The 19,791-nt window shown below is 42.8% G+C and overlaps 1 long non-coding RNA gene across 1 annotated transcript; it reads right to left on the reverse strand.

The window, feature by feature from the left end:
• Positions 1-9,921: 9,921 nt before the first annotated feature.
• Positions 9,922-19,435, reverse strand: LOC138989869 (uncharacterized). The gene is made up of 2 exons (XR_011465992.1): positions 19,220-19,435; positions 9,922-10,795 (listed from the first exon to the last, which is right to left on the reverse strand). It is a non-coding gene; the product is annotated as an uncharacterized lncRNA (long non-coding RNA).
• Positions 19,436-19,791: the final 356 nt, after the last annotated feature.

Below are 19,791 nucleotides of genomic sequence, written 5' to 3' on the forward strand. Positions count from 1 at the left end.
GGAGTAAGTCATCAGGAGACTGATGCTTTGGGGACATTTTGTTTCTGGGCTGAGCAGTGGCCTGACTGTTGCAGGGGCAGTTGAACAGGGAGGCCTTTTGGAGGACATGCATGGATGCATGCTAAGTCGCTTCAGCCATGTCCAACTCTTTGAAATCCCATGGACTGTAGCCTACCGGGCTCCTCTGTCCATGAGATTCTCCAGGGAAGAATACTGGAGTGGGTTGCCATGCCCTCCTCCAGGGGATCTACCCAGGGACTGAACCCGGGTATCTTACATCTCCTACATTGGCAAGCGGGTTCTTTACCATTAGTATCACCTGGGAAGCCCTTTGTGGGACATAATCCAATTTATTTATGTTCTCTATTTGAATCTGGTAGGTGGTCTGATCATGTCCTTGTTGCTGATTTCTTCCTACTGAGGGCACTTGTCACAAGTTGTGTCTTTCATACTTTATTTTCTTTTTAATTGTTATATATTTATTTGGGTCTTAGATGTGGCACGGAGAAGGCAACGGCACCCCACTCCAGTACTCCTGCCTGGAAAATGCCATGGACGGAGGACCCTGGTAGGCTGCAGTCCATGGGGTCGCTGAGGGTCAGACACGACTGAGGGACTTCACTTTCACTTTCACTAGATGTGGCGTGCAGGATCTTTAGTTGTGGCATGTGAGCTCTTAGTTGCAGCATGTGGGATCTAGTTCCCTGACCAAGGATTAAACCCAGGCCCCCTGCATTGGGAACATGGAGTCCTAGCCACTGGACCACTGGGGAATTCCCTCTCACGTTTTCTTATTTCATTCATTCACCTAACATCCTCTGGAGAAACAATACAACGTAGAAAAAAAAAATGCCAAAAGCAGTGCCAGATACTGAATTTTGGAAACTGAGAGGAAAGAGGGATGAATAAATGAAGAATGAATGTGTCACGGATGAGGGAACTGACAAGCAAGTCAAAGACCACGAGGAGATTCCATCAACCTGATAGCATCTCCCCTGATGAGTGCACATGTAATTTTCCATTGTTATCAGACATCTGCATACAGCATCATAGAGTTTGCCTTTAGCGTGAGTGAAAGATCTCAAAGAATCTCAGAGGTCTTCATTAAGATCCCACCTGTCAAGATGCAGTAATATAAACTTTGGTGCTTCAAACTCTACAGATTCAAAATACTAAAGTGAAAAGGTGAAAGTTGCTCAGTTGTGTCCGACTCTTTGCCATCCCATGGACTATATGCTGTTAAGTCACTTCAGTCGTGTCCGACTCTGTGTGACCCCATAGACCGCAGCCCACTAGGCTCCTCTGTCCTTGGGATTCTCCGGGCAAGAATACTGGAGTGGGTTGCCATTTCCTTCTCCAATGCATGAAAGTGAAAAGTGAAAGTAAAGTCGCTCAGTCGCGCCCTTAGCAACCCCATAGACTGCAGCCTACCAGGCTCCTCCGTCCATGGGATTTTCCAGGCAAGAGTACTGGAGTGGGGTGCCACTGCCTTCTCCCACTGACTGTATAAGTCCATGGAATTCTCCAGGCCAGAATACTGGAGTGAGTAGCCTCTCCCTTCTCCAGGGGATCTTCCCAACCCAGGGATTGAACCCAGGTCTCCCACATTACAGGCAGATTCTTTACCAGTTGAGCCACAAGGGGAGCCCCAAATACTAGGTGTATGACATATAGCTCAAACTACCTCTCCTCCCTACATGCCTATTTCATCTGCTGCTGAACATCTGGGAGATGTTAGGACTCTAGGCCCTCACTTGTCTCCCACTTCCACTTACCCCAAAGAGATTCTTCTCTAAGATAATGCCTCTGTCCCTTTACATTTCCCTCCCTCACTTCTGGTCAGAGTTCCTCTGATTCCTTACTTAAGATTTGGGTTGTGCCTTCTAGTGAGTGCAATGCCATGGATGCCTTTAGGGAGGAGGAATTCAAGGAGATGGGACTACAGCATCAAAGCTGCAATGCTGGGGAGAAGAAAGGAAGGGTTGGTTCACTTGAAAGTCAGAGGTCCCTTTTATGGTTGTGATTTACTTTGGTGGTTTTAGTCGGAAGTGTGATTCTAATAAGCATTAAAATGAAATAGCCATGTACACAATGACAGAAACTTGCCATTAGCATGAATGTCACATCTGCAAGGACTGATTCTCCAGTCCAGGACCTTTATTTTGCAGATATGAAAACTGGGTCCAGGAACTTCCCAGGTGGTGCAGTTGTTAAGATGTTGCCTTCCAATTCAGGGGAGGCGGGTTTGATCCCTGGTGGGGGAACTAACATCCCACATGCCTGCAGCTAAAACACCAAAACAGGAAACAGAAGCAATATTGTAACAAATTCAGTAAAGACTTAAAAAAAATCAACATAAAAAATTTCTTTTCATTTTAATTTTTTAATATTTAAAATTTATTTATTTATTTTAATTGGAGGCTAGTTACTTTACAATATTGTAGTGGTTTTGCAGAGAAGGCAATGGCACCCCACTCCAGTACTCTTGCCTGGAAAATCCATGGACAGAGGAGCCTGGTGGGCTGCAGTCCATGGGGTCGCTAAGAGTCAGACACGACTGAGCAGCTTCACTTTCACTTTTCACTTTCATGCATTGGAGAAGGAAATGGCAACCCACTCCAGTGTTCTTGCCTGGAGAATCCCAGGGACAGGGGAGCCCCGTGGGCTGCCGTCTATGGGGTCGCACAGAGTCGAACACAACTGAAGTGACTTAGCAGCAGCAGCAGTGCTTTTTGCCATACATTGACATGAATCAGCCATGCGTGTACATGTGTCCCCCATCCTGAACCCTCCTCCCACCTCCCTCCCCATCCCACCCCTCAGGGTCATCCCAGTGCACCAGCCCTGAGTGCCCTGTCTCATGCATCGAACTTGGACTGGCGATCTATTTCACATATGATAATACACATGTTTCAATGCTATTTTCTCAAATCATCCCACCCTCGCCTTCTCCCACAGAATCCAAAAGTCTGTTCTTTACATCTGTGTCTCTTTTGCTGTCTCACATACAGGGTTATTGTTACCATCTTTCTAAATTCCAGGAAATTCTTTCTAAATTCTTAAGAAATTTCTACATTTCTTAAAAAAAAAAGAAACTTGGGCCCAAAGAAGCAAGTGCTTTGCTCGAGTGAATGATAGAGACTTAGACTCCAGGTCTCTGAGTTTCTAGACTCTGAGTCTGATTTTTTCCACTAAATCAGTGGTTCTCAGCCTGGACTCACACTAGAATCACTTGGAGAGTTGTGGGTTTTTGCTTTTTTTTTAATGTTGATACCTATGTCTGAGGCGATGGCTTTGCAAGTTGTAAAGAATCTGCCTGTCAGTACAGGAAACATAAGAGACAGGGGTTTGATCCTGGGTTGGAAGATCACCTGGAGGCAAAAATGGCAACCCATTCCAGTATTTTTGTCTGGAGAATCCCATGGACGGAGGAGCCTGGCTGGCTACAGTCCACAGGGTCACAAAGAGTCGGACTTGACTAAGCAACTTGACACACACACATCTGAGCTGAGCTTTCCCCTGGGATTCGGATGTAACTGTCCTTAGATGGAGCTCAAGCCACTGGAAAAGAGCTGGAAGCATTCTATTCCTAGCTAAGTCTTCTACCGGCTCCCCTGTTCAGTCCCTTCATATGAAATTAAGAAAAAAAATTTTTTTTCTTTTAATTCAAATTAAAAGCAGGATATAGTTAGCAAGTCAGAAAACATTCGAATGAAAATGCCATGAGAGACAAATTAGTCTGCTGGTTTCTTAAAAATTTAGCTGTGGATCCCTTTCTCCAAATGAATTCTTAAGGGGCTATGAGCTTAGTCACTCAGACACGTCCAACTCTTTGCGACCCCCAGGCTCCTCTGTGCATAGGATTTTCCAGCCCACAGTGGGCTACCATTTCCTCCAAAGGATCTTCCTAACCCTAGGATTGAACCCGCATCTGCTGTGTCTCCCAGATTGCAGGCAGATTCTTTACCAGGTGAGCCATCAGGGAAACTCTTAAGGGATGGCCTAGTATTTAAACTGTTAAGGTTGGAGCTCGTTGGGTTGCTATGGGCATGGGGGCCCGAGACCAGGCAGTGGCACGACAAGGGGAGACGGGAAGCCCCCAGCTGCAGAGATGAGTGGGGCTTTCGTTGTGGTCTTCAGCACAAGCACCTGTGTTTCGCTGCTCATCTGTCAGGGAAGGTAAAAGAAACTCAAGGAGGAGGAGAACTGATTCAATGGACCAGGGAATGCAATTGGGAGGGGGCTGGTAAGTTTGTTTCTTCCATTCTAAGATGTTGGAGGTTGTAAAATATACTGTTGATTGAATAACAGCTTTCTGGGGATTAAAGAACCACTACTTGCTGATGTCTAAGAAAAATTAATGGATGCATGCATGCCAAGTTGCTTCAATCATGTCAGACTCTTTACAGCCCTATGGACTGTATCCTGCTAGGTTCCTCGTCCATGGGATTCTGCAGGAAGGAGTTCTGGAGTGGGTTGCCATTTCTTCCTCCAGGCGATCTTCCCACCCTGCGTCTCTTATGTCTCCTGCATTGACAGGCGGGCTCTTTACCACTAGTGCCCCACCTGGGAAGAAAAATTAATGGAGGGCATGGCAACCCACTCCAGTATTCTTGCCTGAAGAATCCCCATGGACAGAGGAGCCTGGTGGGCTATAGTCCATGGAGTCGCCAAGAATCGGACGCGACTGAGTGACTAAGCACAGCACAGCATACATTTATCTGTACAGTTGATTTCTCTTTTTTGTTTTTGTTTTTTTGTATGTACAGTTGAATTCATGTAACTTTCCTTTTCAGTGAACAGATAACATTTTTATTTAAGCATATCCCAACTCTGAAAATTCTTGCAAATTATCTTCTGCTGTTGGCGGCCATGGATAGCATCCAGATGACGTGCACTCTTCAGACCTGAACTTGTGACCTTGGTCCTGGGAGCACCTTTGAAATTGACCAGCATATTGGGATTCTAGATTGACATTTCCTATTTGGTTAAACTCATAGTTTCAGTCCTTAATTGAATGACCTATTACTGGAATTAAATCAATTTTCTTGGAAATCAGCCAGGAGCTTTTGATGAATGCTTGTTCTGGAGCCTGAGGAAAAATCACTTTTTAGTTAAGAACTGACTACATTAACCTTGCTTAACTTAGAAGCCTCTAAGATACATGCTGAGAGATTTGGTGATTTCAATTGCATTTTAATGGATTGGGACATGAGAGGCAGTGTTTGGCATATAAATAACTTTTTTGTCTCAAGGCTGCTGTGCAGTGTAAGATTATGAAGACAAATTTAGATGAGAGTTTAGAGATCCAAATTTAAGATTCAGCAATGCGTGATGGCAGCAGTGTGAAGAATTCAGCTGTGGGGAAGATGGGGTAAGCACAAGCATTCTGGACAGAACTCAACCTTCTGGGCCGGTGATGGCCATCAGACCATCAGGGAGGACCAAGGCCTGGAGATGCCCCAAGGGTTGTCTTTTAACGTTTGATGTTAGCTGTTGGCACATCTTTCAGAGCAGTTAGTCGTGTAAGAAAATATTAGGTAAATATAGAACTTGAAGAGGGGAGTGAGGGAAGGAGTTTGGATTTTCTGGTTTGGGCAGCTGGGGACACAGAGTTGTTACAATTTACATATGTCCTTAGTTTGTAGCTTGCCAGGATTCAAACACATCAGATATGGTGTCATCAATGGATAGAGAAGGAGGGATAAACAATGCTTTTTAAATTTTATTTATTTAGTTAGTTATGGCTGCACTGGGCCTTCCCTGCTGCATTCGGGCTTTCTCGAGTTGCACTGAAGGGGAGCTACTCTCTAGTTGGGGTGCACAGGCTTCTCACGGAAGTGGCTTCTCTTGTCACAGAGCACGGCTCTAGGCGAGCGGGCTTCGGTAGTTGTGGCGCAGAGCTTAGATGCCCCATTGCATATGGGATCTTCCCAGATCAGAGGTCGAACCCATGTCCCCTGCATTGGCAGGCAGATTCTTTACCACTGACCCATCAGGGAAGTCCTGAGGGATAAACCATCTTTAAAGTTCATTTTTTATGGACTATGTTTTTGGTTTTAAGACTTTGAGCAAGAAGTCCAGGAATTCACAAAATTGCACAGGAAATGAAAGAAAATGAAGTCATACAGTGAAGACTCAAAGATCTGCCTTTGGAAGATGGAATGATCCACGGCTGTCTAGCAAAACCCTCCTCCAGCCCCTGTACATGGAGGAGTGAGGATACCCTTCCCAGACCCAACACAGAGCTCCAGACCAAGATGAACTGGACCCTTTTTCTTTCTGACCATAAGGGTCCTTGTTGGGAGGCAGGGGAGGAGCGGGGATAAGACTTGTTTTCATTTTCAGGGGTTGCCCTGGTGGGTTGTAGTCTGAGAACAAGTGGAGGCTTTAAAATCCACACACAAAAAATAGTGCTGCAATTATCCGTCAGTTAAAAATAAAATTTAAAAAAATCCACAAAAAGACTAGCTTAGTGAAAGTGAGGTTGCCATTGTGAAACCAGAAGCATTTGAGACTTAATTCTGACCTAGTGATCTGTCATAAATAAACTATTAATAGAACCATTTCCATTTTGTTTAGTAATTTTAGATCGCTGACATGGAAGGTCACATTGTTTTGTTCTCCTGGTGCATGAAGCAAACTTCTAGGATTCTCTCAGTAAACCCACACGGTTTCTGTTTTATGAGGAGAGCTGGCTTTGTGCTTTTCCCGGCAGAATCTTAATAAGTGTGTTTATTGGGAATTCTTACCCATCATTTGGAGCCATCACCTTAGTCATGTTTATGGACAAAGTGGAAAAGGATGTCTAAGTCTATGCACGAAGAGGAAGTGGTCCCAGAGTCCAGATAAAATCTTCCATTGCATGGGTTTTATGAACCCAATTGGACCACTTGGCATTTTAAGTCTAAAGAATCTTTCAATTTCTCAGACTCTGGCAGGAGTAAGAGAACATCTTGAATATTTATAAAAAATTCTATGGCCTCTTTCATCATCCCACTTGCAGGGATAATTCAGTTTTCTGAACCCCAGTTTTCCAGGGCTTTCCGGAATGGACATATGCCATCAGCTCCCCCTGCAGGTCTGAGTCTTTCCTGCCAGGGAATTCTTGGAGGTTTGCTGTGAAAATGGATTCTGGAGAGATTTACTCATGTTTCACAGATGGAATGCTTCAACTGGCTGGACCTGACCATACTTCTGCTGGGAACTGCACATCCTGGAAAAGCACCTGGGTTTGAGCCTGTAAGAACATAAATCCGCCACAGGAGAACAAGGTCTCAAACAGGAATTCCGGGGTCCAGGTAGTGAGTTCCTTGCACAAAATGCCTTTCTAAATATTCTCTTATCTCTTTTCTTTGTAAGCATCATGACCCTTTGGGAGATTCATCACAGATACAATTGCCTCTCTGAGATCCTTGAGCTAAGAAATCAAACATGTACGCATGGTGTGATAAGTTCACAGGCTATTTTTTCTGAAGAAGCTTTGGAGTGTTTCAAATTGTATATGCTACTTTGCTGATCCATTCAATAAATACTATGATAGGCATTCTTACATGTGACCGATACATGACAGATCTTGTTTTAGACACCTGGATTAAGTGAGGACCAAGACAGACTAATCTTGCCTGGTGGAACTTAAGCACTGATGTGGAAGACACACAACAAACAAGAACACGAAGAACTGTATAATGTAATTTCATGTGGAGATAGTGCTATTAAAAAAATTAAAGCGGGATACAGGGTTGGAGTAATGGGGTAGGTGGTTACTCTTTCTTAGAGAGTAGTCAAGGTCTGTTCAATCAGAACCGGGATACAGTAAGACAACAATCTCACCCAAGATGTGGGTGGAGAGCCTTTCAGGGGCATAAACAACAGAGGCAAATGCCCTGGGACTGGAATGAGCTCAGTGTGTGCCAGGAACAGCAGGCAGGCTCAGAACAGAGAGAGTTAAGGGGACAGTAATGGGAGATGAGGTACAAGAAGTAGGGATGTAGGCAAAATCCATTCTGTAGGATCTTATAGAATTGATGCCTTCAAACTGTGGTGCTGGAGAAGACTCTTGAGAGTCCCTTGGACTGCAAGGAGATCAAACCAGTCAATCCTAAAGGAAATCAACACTGAATATTCACTGGAAGGACTGATGCTGAAGCTCCAATTCTTTGGCCACCTGATGCGAAGAGCTGACTCATTGGAAAAGACCCTGATGCTGGGAAAGATTGAAGGCAAAAGCAGAAGCGGGCAGCAGAGGATGAGGTGGTTAGATAGCATCACTGACTCCATGGACATGAATCCGAGCAAACTCCGGGAGATGGTGGAGGACAGGGGAGCCTGACATGCTGCAGTCCATGGGGTCACAAAAAGTAGGACATGACAGCGACTGAACAACAAGTTAGAATATGGAGTGGAATTTTTATGAAATGAGAAGATTTTGGAGCCCTGAGAGTAGGGGACTGAAGCTATCTGATTTATGGTTTGAAAATTTCACACTCCACTGTGTGGAGGAAATGCTCAAGGAGAATGTGTTTCTTAAGGAGAAACACTCAAAAAGGCAGAGAATCTAGTCAGGAAGCTGAATAATAAGAGGTGATGGAGGCTCTCAGGTAGTCCTCTCAGTAGGAAGAAATGGATATATTCTGGATGTATTTTGAGGATAAAGCCTTAGGACTTGCTAGTGAGCTGGCTGTGGGAACAGAGAGCAAGAAAGCTATTAAGTATGACTCCTGGGATTTTGGTCCGGGCATTTGGACAATCAGTTGAGCTTGATAGACCAGGGGAAGCACCCTCTGGAGAGGGTGGGCAGAATCAGGAGTTTTGCTTGGACAAGTTAAGTTGAAGAAACTTCTTAGTCATCCATCTGGAGACGTCAGGCTGGCAGCTGGAGTTGCGAGTCTGGAACACGCATTCTATGCAGGAACATCCGGAAGAAACTATTTCTGGAACGAGGAGCAGTTCTGCAAGATGTCGTGACACTGGACTGGGAGCCAGCTCCTCTCCTGGGCCCCGGTTTCCTCATTTGTGAAGTGGTGGAGTTGGTCAGTCTCTAAGGGGCCTTTCTGATAGGCAAGTGTAAACTCGAAACGTTAACTTTGAATTCAGGGAACAGCAGCTCGGGCGAGGCTGCTGAGGTTGGGGCATAACACCAGCAAGAGATCTACGCCTCACAGGAGACTGGCAGCTTATCTTAGGAATCAGAATTGGAGACATGTCTTTGCAACCGTAGCCACTGCTTGTTTCTGAAGTGCGGGAAGGAAACATTTCAGCCCCAGAGGGTGAACTCCTCAGAGTCAAGCAGTGGAACATCTGGTGTAAAGAGGACTTGGGGGGAAGGACATCGAGGTGGCCCTGATGTCAGAGCCCCGGGCCCCTTATCATGAGGACCCTTAGCTACTGACACCTGGGTCTGCTAGGGGCACTGCAGTTCAAGAAAGAGAATGTCGAGAGGACAGCTGGTTTGGTTTTTTGCTTTCCTTTCCCCGCTACTGTCCTACACTGCCTAGATAAAATTGCAATTTAATTTTTGTCTCCTTTCTCTGAAGGAGTCCTTAGTGGAAAGAAACCTTACTGGTTTGTATTTTGTCTCACAGCTTCACCAGGTGCTATCACGTCTCTTATTCCCTCACTTGAGCAGCAAAACAGTCCTGTGGGCCAGGAAGGTTATTATCTAATCTTGCTTTAGAGATGACAAAACTCAAGGTCAGAGAGGTTAAGTAATGTGTTCAAGACGGCAAAGACAATAGAGGGGTGAACTTATTTTTGAACTCAAGCTCTGTGGATCCCTAATTCTCTCCTCTTAACGTGATTTCATTTGACTTTCCAAACTGAGAGGCTTGATAAACGTTGCTTGACCCAATCCCTGATATTACTATGGCACAATTATTTAGTGCTTTCCTGTTTTAGATTGGAATGTAATTTAAAATGACCTTGTTTTACTTTATCATGTTGCTTTATTAAGTTTTCTTTACACTGATAAAGTAATAAGACTTGTGACACAATTCTGAAATAGTTTTTTTTTTTTTTTTAAGCACTTCAAATAAAACCATTAGTCAATATAGCAAGTTTAGATGTTTTGGGCTTTCTTTTCCATAATGATACTCAGCAGAAGGGAAAGAAGATCACTGCTGCTGCTGCTGCTAAGTCACTTCAGTCGTGTCTGACTCTGTGTGACCCCATAGACGGCAGCCCACCAGGCTCCCCCGTCCCTGGGATTCTCCAGGCAACAACAGTGGAGTGCGTTGCCATTTCCTTCTCCAATGCATGAAAGTGAAAAGTGAAAGTGAAGTCACTCAGTCATATCCGGCCCTCAGGGACCCTGTGGACTGCAGCCTTCCAGGCTCCTCTGTTCATGGGATTTTCCAGGCAAGAGTACTAAGACAGTATTACTATTAGAGGGAAGACTTATATATAAGTTCATGCATTTCAGTGCATGTGAGTTGTAGGATAAGATTGGCAGGGATCCAGAAGAGCTTTACAGTTTGTTGCAGTTACTACTGCTGTGTAACAAATGATCCCCCCACCCCAAAAAAAAAATTTAAAATAACTACTCTTATGCATTCTGGGGTCAGACGTTCCAACAAGGCAGTGGGATGGCTCTGGAGCCTCATGACGCCTGGGAAAGTGACTCAGCAGCTGTGGGCTGGATGCTGACATGTCTGGTGGTCCATCTGGCTGCTGGGTGGGTGGGATGTCTGCTGGGGCTGTTGATTGGAGAATCCACATGTGGCCTTTCCATGTAACTTGGGCTTCCTCACAGCGTGCAAACTTCTTATGTGCAGACTCGGCTCCAAAAGCGAGTGTCCTGGAGAACAAGAAGTAGCTGCATTGCCTCTTTAAATTAGCCTTGGAAGTCTTACATCAGTTTCATTTTCCATTGGTTACAGGCCAGTCACAAGCCTGCCTAGATTCAAGGGCAGGGAACAAAGAGCCTGCCTCTGGATGGAGGGCTGGCAAGGTTGCCTTGTAGGAGAACGTGTATGATGGAAGTTACTGTTGCAGCCATCTTTGGAAAAAAATCACCTACCATTCTAGTGAGGATTTGCCACCTTTGGGTTTCACCAATACTGAAGGGACATACTTATTACCAAATATCATTAAAGTATGGCTGGGGGTATGGCTTACGACCAATTACACCTGGCTGAGTTTGAGTCAACTCTCTCAACCATTCAACCAACCAACCCAGGAACCAAGCTGTCTAAAGCAACACTTAAAAAGGACAGATACTGAGCTTACAGCCAAGGGAACATCAGTGAATCAAAATATCTCCATCCTCAATGAGCTCCTCAGTCTTAAACTTTAGTGTACATAAGGCTATCTGGGATAGAAGTTTAAAATACAGATTCCTGTCTCCCTTCCTGCATCCTAATTCAGTTTGTCAGTTCCATGTGGAGTCCAGGAATCTGCACTGTAACAAGCCTCTTGGGTGATTCTGGTGTAACAGATGAGGGCTCTTTGAGACTACTCACGGATCTAGCAGAGCTAGCAATTTTGTTCACAGAGTGAACTTCAAAATCATCCTTTTTGTCTGCTCTGTGAAAACCCATCTGGGCCCTTTAAATATTGTCAGCTGGCACAATATTACTCTTTGTCAGAAGAGGGCACTAGAGAGACATTGCAGGAGGAAAAGGGGTTTATTTTCTGGTTGGGGTATCCCTGGTGGCTCAATGGTAAAGCATCCACCTGCAATACAGGAGACACAGGTTTTATCCCTGGGTCGGGAAGATCCCCTGGAGGAGGGCATGGCAACCCCCTCCAGTATTCTTGCCTGGAGAATCCCATGGACAGAGGAGCCTGGTGGGCTTCTGTCCATGGGGTGACAAAGAGTCAGACATAACTGAAACGAGTGAGCACATGGCATACCACAGCAAATACAAGACAGGACACGTGGGCGAATTCATTATTTCTTTTCATATTTATCATGGCACAAAGTGAAAATAAGGTACACTTCACATTTCATCTAAAACATTTTGCAGTTCTATAGAGAGGTATATACATTTCACTTTATCATTTTCAACTCATCTACTTAAAATATTGATGTAAAGAATGTTATCAATGCTTTCACTTTGCAAGTCATGGTGTTAATAGGGTATACTCCATAATCCTCACAGGAAAGGGAGAATTGGAAATCTTTAAATCCTCTCTTTCAGATCTGTCCACTATGTGTACTGGTCATAGCGATTTCTAGAAGAAAGGTTTTGATACTGCTGCCAAACTATGGCCCATAAACATATGCCAAGTGAGCTGTTTTCCATGGGGATGGCTCATCCAGCTGGCGTCATCCTACACGGTGAGCTGCTAAAGATACCGCGGTCTCAGGGCTGACGTCAAGCAGATCTGAGAATTCTACACAGCTGATGGCTTGCTCTGAGTCCCAAATTGGAAACATGAGCTTGCCCACATAAGAGGTTCCAACTAACTTGACAAATGAATCCTCAAATGCTCCTTGTGATCACTTTTTAAAAAAGGTCCAATGATTTTTCATTATCTCAACTGCTGTGGAAATTTGCCTATTACAAAAAAATAAAAAAGGACAAAAATCGAGTGGAATATTTCCTAAGGCAGGGTAGAAAGGACAAAGTATAAAAAGGACAAGACATTCCACTGCTGAAAAAAAAATAGATGGAGATTCTTGATCAAGGAGCCACATTTTTAGGAAAGTGAGCTGTACTGTTTTATTTTTAAAATGAAATGCCATGAATGACACACTTTACAGCAGGTATTCTGTGTACTAACCTCTCCCCTGGTTTCATTTCAGTTTTTCTACCCTTATTTATCCTTTGCCCCAGTTTCCTTAACTCATTTTTTAAAAATCCTATATTGCATATTTTTATAAGATGGAAAGTTAATACAATGTGAAGTGTTAATAAGTAAAAAGATCATATTTCAAAATATTAATAGCTTTCTAAATTTTCTATGACAGATTATTTCAGGTGAGTCTGTTTAAAATAGTTCAAATAAAATTCTCTAATTGAAAATAAAAATATATATTCTATATTTCTGAAATCAAGATCTAAATAGTCACCACAGAATACATATACATGTATATACATATACATCTAGACACTCATTTTATATATATAGAATGATCTAAACAGTTACCTCAGAATATATAAATATATGTATATATGTATATATATATTATGTATATGTATTCTGTTTAGATCATTTTATATATATAATAAGACATATAAAAATAAATATTCTAGATTTCTGAATCAAGATCTAGTTATCCCAGAATACAGATACATTAAAAAAAAATATATATATTACATGTATATACACACACATATACGCGTGTATATATACATGTGTATACACATACATATACATGTATATATATATTTTTATGTATGTGTATTCTGGGGTAACTATTTAGATCCTGATTTTAGAAATCTAGACTATTTATTTTTATATGTCTTATTATACATGTGGAGGTGATGGAATTCCAGTTGAGTTATTCCAAATACTGAAAGATGATGCTGTGAAAGTGCTGCACTCAATACGCCAGCAAATTTGGAAAACTCAGCAGTGGCCACAGGACTGGAAAAGGTCGGTTTTCATTCCAATCCCAAAGAAAGGCAATGCCAAAGAATGCTCAAACTACCGCACAATTGCACTCATCTCACACGCTAGTAAAGTCATGCTCAAAATTCGCCAAGCCAAGCTTCAGCAATATGTGAACCGTGAACTTCCTGATGTTCAAGCTGGTTTTAGAAAAGGCAGAGGAACCAGAGATCAAATTGCCAACATCCGCTGGATCATGGAAAAAGCAAGAGAGTTCCAGAAAAATATCTACTTTTGCTTTATTGACTATGCCAAAGCCTTTGACTGTGTGGATCACAATAAACTGTGGAAAATTCTGAAAGAGATGGGAATACCAGACCACCTGATGTGCCTCTTGAGAAATCTGCATGCAGGTCAGGAAGCAACAGTTAGAACTGGACATGGAACAACAGACTGGTTCCAAATAGGAAAAGGAGTTCGTCAAGGCTATATATTGTCACCCTGTTTATTTAAATTATATGCAGAGTACATCATGAGAAATGCTGGACTGGGAGAAACACAAGTTGGAATCAAGATTGCCGGGAGAAATATCAATAACCTCAGATATGCAGATGACACCACCCTTATGGCAGAAAGTGAAGAGGAACTAAAAAGCCTCTTGATGAAACTGAAAGGGGAGAGTGAAAAAGTTGGCTTAAAGCTCAACATTCAGAAAACGAAGATCATGGCATCCGGTCCCACCACTTCATGGGAAATAGATGGGGAAACAGTGGAAACAGTGTCAGACTTTATTTTTCTGGGCTCCAAAATCACTACAGATGGTGACTGCAGCCATGAAATTAAAAGATGCTTACTCCTTGGAAGGAAAGTTATGACCAACCTAGATAGCATATTCAAAAGCAGGGACATTACTTTGCCAACAAAGGTTCGTCTAGTCAAGGCTATGGTTTTTCCTGTGGTCATGTATGGATGTGAGAGCTGGACTGTGAAGAAGGCTGAGCACCGAAGAATTGATGCTTTTGAACCATGGTGTTGGAGAAGACTCTTGAGAGTCCCTTGGACTGCAAGGAGATCCAACCAGTCCATTCTGAAGGAGATCAGCCCTGGGATTTCTTTGGAAGGAATGATGCTAAAGCTGAAACTGCAGTACTTTGGCCACCTCATTCGAAGAGTTGACTATTGGAAAAGACTCTGATGCTGGGAGGGATTGGGGGCAGGAGGAGAAGGGGACGACAGAGGATGAGATGGCTGGATGGCATCACTGACTCGATGGACGTGAGTCTAGGTGAACTCCGGGAGTTGGTGATGGACAGGGAGGCCTGGCGTGCTGCGATTCATGGGGTCGCAAGGAGTCGGACACGACTGAGCGACTGATCTAATCTGATCTGATATGTATATATATTTTTAGGTATATGTATTCTGGAGTAACTGTTTAGATCATTGTATGTATATATACAAAATTTTCTATGTATACATACATTTTGTATGTATATATACAATATAAGCATAAGAATATGCAAAAAAGCAAAATGGCTGTCTGAGACGGCCTTACAAATAGCTGTGAAAAGAAGGGAAGCGAAAAGCAAAGGAGAAAAGGAAAGATATACCCATTTGAATGCAGAGTTCCAAAGAATAGCAAGGAGAGATAAGAAAGCCTTCCTCAGCAATCAGTGCAAAGAAATAGAGGAAAACAATAGAATGGGAAAGACTAGAGCTCTCTTCAAGAAAATTAGAGATACCAAGGGAACATTTCATGCAAAGATGGGCACAATAAAGGACAGAAATGGTATGGACCTGACAGAAGCAGAAGATATTAAGAAGAGGTGGCAAGAATACACAGAAGAACTGTACAAAAAGATCTTCAAGATTGACTATGCAAAGCCTTTGACTGTGTGGATCACAATAAACTGTGGAAAATTCTGAAAGAGGTGGGAATACCAGACCACCTGATGTGCCTCTTGAGAAATCTGCATGCAGGTCAGGAAGCAACAGTTAGAACTGGACATGGAACAACAGACTGGTTCCAAATAGGAAAAGGAGTTCGTCAAGGCTATATATTGTCACCCTGTTTATTTAAATTATATGCAGAGTACATCATGAGAAATGCTGGACTGGGAGAAACACAAGTTGGAATCAAGATTGCCGGGAGAAATATCAATAACCTCAGATATGCAGATGACACCACCCTTATGGCAGAAAGTGAAGAGGAACTAAAAAGCCTCTTGATGAAACTGAAAGTGGAGAGTGAAAAAGTTGGCTTAAAGCTCAACATTCAGAAAACGAAGATCATGGCATCCAGTCCCACCACTTCATGGGAAATAGATGGGGAAACAGTGGAAACAGTGTCAGACTTTATTTTTCTGGGCTCCAAAATCACTACAGATGGTGACTGCAGCCATGAAATTAAAAGATGCTTATTCCTTGGAAGGAAAGTTATGACCAACCTAGATAGCATATTCAAAAGCAGGGACATTACTTTGCCAACAAAGGTTCGTCTAGTCAAGGCTATGGTTTTTCCTGTGGTCATGTATGGATGTGAGAGCTGGACTGTGAAGAAGGCTGAGCACCGAAGAATTGATGCTTTTGAACCATGGTGTTGGAGAAGACTCTTGAGAGTCCCTTGGACTGCAAGGAGATCCAACCAGTCCATTCTGAAGGAGATCAGCCCTGGGATTTCTTTGGAAGGAATGATGCTAAAGCTGAAACTGCAGTACTTTGGCCACCTCATTCGAAGAGTTGACTCATTGGAAAAGACTCTGATGCTGGGAGGGATTGGGGGCAGGAGGAGAAGGGGACGACAGAGGATGAGATGGCTGGATGGCATCACTGACTCGATGGACGTGAGTCTAGGTGAACTCCGGGAGTTGGTGATGGACAGGGAGGCCTGGCGTGCTGCGATTCATGGGGTCGCAAGGAGTCGGACACGACTGAGCGACTGATCTAATCTGATCTGATATGTATATATATTTTTAGGTATATGTATTCTGGAGTAACTGTTTAGATCATTGTATGTATATATACAAAATTTTCTATGTATACATACATTTTGTATGTATATATACAATATAAGCATAAGAATATGCAAAAAAGCAAAATGGCTGTCTGAGACGGCCTTACAAATAGCTGTGAAAAGAAGGGAAGCGAAAAGCAAAGGAGAAAAGGAAAGATATACCCATTTGAATGCAGAGTTCCAAAGAATAGCAAGGAGAGATAAGAAAGCCTTCCTCAGCAATCAGTGCAAAGAAATAGAGGAAAACAATAGAATGGGAAAGACTAGAGCTCTCTTCAAGAAAATTAGAGATACCAAGGGAACATTTCATGCAAAGATGGGCACAATAAAGGACAGAAATGGTATGGACCTGACAGAAGCAGAAGATATTAAGAAGAGGTGGCAAGAATACACAGAAGAACTGTACAAAAAAGATCTTCAAGACCCAGATAATCACGATGGTGTGATCAATCACCTAGAGCCAGACATCCTGGAACGTGAAATTAAGTGGGCCTTAGGAAGCATCACTCCGAACAAAGCTAGTGGAGGCGATGGAATTCCAGTTGAGCTATTTCAAATTCCAAAAGATGATGCTGTGAAAGTGCTTCATTCAATATGCCAGCAAATTTGGAAAACTCAGCAGTGGCCACAGGACTGGAAAAGGTCAGTTTTCATTCCTATCCCAAAGAAAGGCAATGCCAAAGAATGCTCAAACTACCGCACAATTGCACTCATCTCACACGCTAGTAAAGTCATGCTCAAAATTCTTCAAGCCAGGCTTCAGCAATACGTGAACTGTGAACTTCCAGATGTTCAAGCTGGTTTTAGAAAAGGCAGAGGAACCAGAAGTCAAATTGTCAACATCCGCTCAATCATGGAAAAAGCAAGAGAGTTCCAGAAAAAAAACATCTATTTCTGCTTTATTGACTATGCCAAAGCCTTTGACTGTGTGGATCACAATAAACTGTGGAAAATTCTGAAAGAGATGGGAATACCAGACCACCTGATGTGCCTCTTGAGAAACCTGTATACAGGTCAGGAAGCTACAGTTAGAACTAGATATGGAACAACAGACTGGTTCCAAATAGGAGAAGGAGTACGTCAAGGCTGTATACTGTCACCCTGCTTATTTAACTTCTATGCAGAGTACATCATGAGAAACGCTGGGCTGGAAGAAGCACAGGCTGGAATCAAGATTGCCCGGGAGAAATATCAATAACCTCAGATATGCAGATGACACCCCCCTTATGGCAGAAAGTGAAGAGGAACTCAAAAGCCTCTTGATGAAAGTGAAAATGGAGAGTGAAAAAGTTGGCTTAAAGCTCAACGTTCAGAAAACTAAGATCATAGGATCCAGTCGCATCACTTCATGGCAAATACATTTGGAAACGGTGGAAACAGTGGCTGACTTTATTTTTCTGGGCTCCAAAATCACTGCAGATGGTGATTACAGCCATGAAATTAAAAGACACTTACTCCTTGGAAGGAAAGTTATGACCAACCTAGACAGCATATTGAAAAGCAGAGACATTACTTTGCCAACAAATGTCCATCTAGTCAAGGCTATGGTTTTTCCAGTAGTCATGTATGGATGTGAGAGTTGGACTATAAAGAAAGCTGAGCACCGAAGAATTGATGCTTTTGAACTGTGGTGTTGGAGAAGACTTTTGAGAGTCCCTTGGACTGCAAGGAGATCCAACCAGTCGATCCTAAGGGAGATCAGTCCTGAGTGTTCATTGGAGGGACTGATGTTGAAGCTAAAACTCTAATACTTTGGCCACCTGATGTGGAGAGCTGACTCATTTGAAAAGACCCTGATTCTGGGAAAGACTGAGGGCAGGAGGAGAAGGAAACAACAGAGGATGAGATGGTTGGATGGCATCACTGACACAACGGACATGGGTTTGAGTGGACTCCGGGAGTTGGTGATGGACAGGGAGGCCTGGTGTACTGTGGTTCATGGGGTCACAAAGAGTCGGACACAACTGAGCGACTGAACTGAATTGAACTGATAGAATGTAACAGAGACTTCCAACTACAGTTCCAAGGATTTACTGCCCAGCTAAGACAGCCGTAGTAGTGAATTACAAGACCAATGTTACAACAGCCTACTGTTTTAGTCAGATTACTTCTTTTCACCTGGTATCATTACACTGTACATATTCATACTCATATATACTGGTCAAGAGAAGAGAGCTTTGGTCAGTGGTAGAACAAACAGAACCAAATCCTAGTATGGTTTGATAGTTAACATTTGCTCCAACATTTGCTCTAAAGCATTGTCCAAAACTTGAGACAATTTCTCATGCCTATAGCATGAACCAAAAGAATTCTAGAACCTCAAAACACATAGCCCAGCAAGGAGATCACTCTGTCTCTAAAGGGAGCCTGGGACTGTGAATCACACTGTCTCAGGTCCAATTCCTGGTTCTCATAATATTTAGCTGTGTGGCTCTGGGCAGGCATTCACTTAACCCTCTTGAGCCCCTTCTCTCTCATCTCTAAAATGAGGGTGATGATACCTATCTGACAAGATAATGTGAGGATTCAACTATTTATGTCTCTGCTTCCAGTGACTGGCACATGGCAAGCACTCAATAAACGTAGTTATTATTATACATGGATAATAATTATAACAGTCGCAAAAATGTAAAATGATTCATAAGAGCACAGCAGACTGAGGCATAGCTGAAATTGCTACAATTCACTGCCCAAACGACATACAACATTTACCTGCAGTTCAATTTTCCTTTTTTACCAAATTAAGTCCTGCAGTGTGATGGAGAAGAATGATTCTTTGCCAGGATTGTAGATATACTTCCGAGGTGAAATACAAAATGAGAACCTGTCTCACTGCAACCGAGTAGGCTTGTGGTGACGTTTCTACTGAAGCTGTCAGTAGAGGATCTGAAAGAATTTTGCAAAGTACTGGACATGATGTTCAGCTACTTAAAAAGCTGACAAGTACTAAGCAATATATTGCCTTGTTATAAATAGCAAGTGAGTGTCACGTTCTTTTCTCTCTTCACCAGATTACATGATTGACTAAGTCACCATATGTTAAGTGGAAACAAATGTTTAAAGGCTTCTAACTAAGCAATATTTCTATCTTTCTTCTAAGTCTGATATTTTTTACCATGAATACATTTTAAAATTAATTTTTATTGGAGTGTGGTTAATTTACAGTGTTGTGTTTCTGCTGTACAGCCAAGTGAGTCAGTTAAATATGTACATATATTCACTCTTTTTTAGAGTCTATCGCCTTATAGGTCATTACAGAGTACTGAGTAGAGTTCCCTGTGCTA

Source organism: Bos mutus, chromosome 11 (assembly GCF_027580195.1).
Source record: "Bos mutus isolate GX-2022 chromosome 11, NWIPB_WYAK_1.1, whole genome shotgun sequence".
Lineage (NCBI taxonomy): Eukaryota > Metazoa > Chordata > Mammalia > Artiodactyla > Bovidae > Bos > Bos mutus.